Genomic DNA, 2,960 nt, shown 5'->3' on the forward strand with positions numbered 1-2,960 from the left:
CATAGTCTAGAGCTTGAATAAATATCCTCATCCTAGCTTTCCAGTATGTGTAATTAGTGCCATTAAATAGAGGAGGTTTATTTGTGGATTGCCCCTCACTCATAAAACATCCCACTTGGGTTGTCATGATCTTTGTCTTTTAATTGTGAGATCAACAAATACTATATGAGCACCTTGCTCTGATACCACTTGTTGCTCAAGGTGACAAGCCAAGAGGAGGGGTGAATTGGTTTCTCTTTATTTTTACTATCTTACTTTAATCAATTGATGAGTGAGTGAAATTAGAACAATGCACAATACAAACACACAAGAAGTATAGTGGTTCGGTGCTCTCCTAAGCACCTACGTCCACTCCCCAAGCGACCCCTTGGGAATTCACTATAATCCCACGGATTACAGTTTGATTGTTTTCCGGGCTCACAATCCAAAAACCTTTACACTTTGGTTTTCCGGAATCACCAAGAATCTATGTTGGTTTTACGGGCTCACCAACGAACCTTCACAATTGATTTTACGGGTTCACCAATAAACCTACACCGTTGGTTTTGCGGGCTCACCAACAAATCTTTACAAGGTGATTAATAAAAAGAAAGAAGAAAGTTGAAGCTCCTAGATGAGCAAATATAACATATATAAGCTACAAAGAAGAGTTTAGAGAATAGTTATCGCTTGATGAGACTTCTCTCTTCTTTGTCAAGAATGCTTCACTCTTCAAGGGTGGATGGAGCTCTTAATATCTCTTGAAATCTGCTCAACCACTTCCTTTTAACTCTTGAAAGAAGCACTTGGATGAAGAAGATTAGGGCACTTGTCTTTCTTGTATAAGCTTTGATATTTTGCAAAAGGATACTTCCTCTAATGAATAGTGTCACTTTAAATAGTTTCTTTCATCCATTGAACAAGCCCCAATGATTAGAATTCAAAAACTAGCCGTTACTCACTGTTGGGAGGTCAAAAAGTACTTCTGCAGAACTAGCCGTTATACTTCTACCCGTGCTTGGGTCGACTCAACTTTTACTGGGGTCGACCCAACTTTCACTTGGGTCGACTCATGCAACATTGGGGTCGACCCTCTCAAAAACCACAGAACCTTGCATTTCAGCCTTCCTTTACTTGGGTCGACTCAACACCTTTTTGGGTCGACTCAAGGTTCAGTTGGGTCGACTCAACTTCCACTTGGGTCAACCCTCTCAGGGTTTTCAGAGAACCTATTTTTGAATGTCATTGCCTTTGGGTCGACTCATGTTAACTTGGGGTCGACTCAAGTTTCATTTGGGTCGACCCTCTTAGGATTTCCAGAGAACTGTTTTCTTGAGGCTTGAGGATTGGGTCGACTCATCCTTTACTTGGGTCGACCCAAGTACTGTTCATCCGTGCCATTTTTGCAGAAGTGTGCCAAATGGTTTCTTGATGTGCCGGGGTTGACTCAATCAATCTTGGGGTCGACTCAATCCACACTTTGCTGCAACTTAAGGTTAAATTCATCCATATAATCAATGAAATAAACTTTAAGCAATTTTGAATATATGTCATGGTAGTGCTACATACTCCAAACAATGAAAATTACTTTTGTCCACTTAAGAGTATGTCTCACTTGAAGCTTTGCCGAATTAGAATTTAGAATTCACTATCCCTTTTCTATCGCAAATTTTATCTCATTAATAATCAATGAAATGCATCTTTATCTCATTATACTAATGTATCAAGAGTACGGACTTATTAATGATGTATCAAATTAACTCGTAACATACTCTTAATCATTGTATTAATCATCAAAATACCACTATCATCCTCACCTATGCTTCGGCTGTGGGGTCCATCATATACACCATGATATGTACACGATCGGACGTGGCACACTCGCTAGGAGTAGTGAGTAGGTACCAGTCTGACCTAGGAGACAGCCACTGGACCGTTGTAAAATTTATCCTCAAGTATTTGAGAAATACTAAGGATAAGTGGCTGCTCTATGGAGATTATGACTTGAAACTTGTGGGATATACTGATTTCAGTTTCCAGTCAGATTGTGATAATAACAAGAGTGTGTCTATATTTGTTTTTACCCTGTATGGTGGGGCTGTCTGTTGGAAGAGTTCCAAGCAGACTACTATAGCGGACTCTGTGTGCGAGGCGGAGTACATTGCGGCATCGGATGCGGCGAAGGAAGCTGTGTGGCTGCGGAAGTTCATTGCTGAGCTCGAACTTGCACCCTCCCTTAGTGGACCAGTCCATGTCTGTTCGGATAGCACTGGTGCCATCGCTCAGGCCAAGGAACCAAGAGCTCACCAGCGCACCAAGCACATTCTACGCAGATATCACCTGCTTCGTGAGATTGTCAAGCGAGGTGATGTTGATCTTCAAAAGATCGACGGAAAGGACAACCTGGCCGACCCTTTTACTAAAGTCCTCACCATCAAGGAGTTCAATGATCATTTTACAAAGATGGGTATGAGATACTGTAGTGATTGGCTTTAGTTCAAGTAGAAGTTGTTGGAAATTGTGTCCTAAAACCAATCATTCGATGATTGTAATTGTAAATGAATCAATAAAATTAATAAATATTATTTGATATTTATTCATCACCAATACATCTTCATGAACTCCTGATGTGATGAAGTCCTTAGAACTGCTTTGTGTAATGAAATATGATTTTGTCACACAAGTCCTTAAATGTTCATGACCGTATGATATACTATTAACAGGACGATAGTATTATCGGGCGTAGGTCATTGTGTATTATATTTGTTGGTTGTCTTTCAAACCAAAGAGTATAGAGATACTAGTATGGTATACAGGTGAATGGTAGTGTACGTTCACTGAACGTGACCAATTGACGAACTCTCTCTTGTCAAGAGTTGTTTCGAGTGGATATGGGTATATGTATCCTATAGACATGAGCTTGCAACCAGTGGCTTGCAAGCAACTCACTGTACTTTGATACTGGACTACCTGGATTTCTA

At 40.3% G+C, this 2,960-nt stretch overlaps 1 pseudogene; it reads left to right on the top strand.

The window, feature by feature from the left end:
* Positions 1–1,830: 1,830 nt before the first annotated feature.
* On the top strand, positions 1,831–2,475 carry LOC149753286 (secreted RxLR effector protein 161 pseudogene; annotated as a pseudogene).
* Positions 2,476–2,960: the final 485 nt, after the last annotated feature.

Source organism: Phoenix dactylifera, chromosome 6 (genome assembly GCF_051530095.1).
Source record: "Phoenix dactylifera cultivar Ajwa chromosome 6, Ajwa_hap1_PhDact_Kaust_v1.1, whole genome shotgun sequence".
NCBI classification, from domain to species: Eukaryota; Viridiplantae; Streptophyta; class Magnoliopsida; order Arecales; family Arecaceae; genus Phoenix; species Phoenix dactylifera.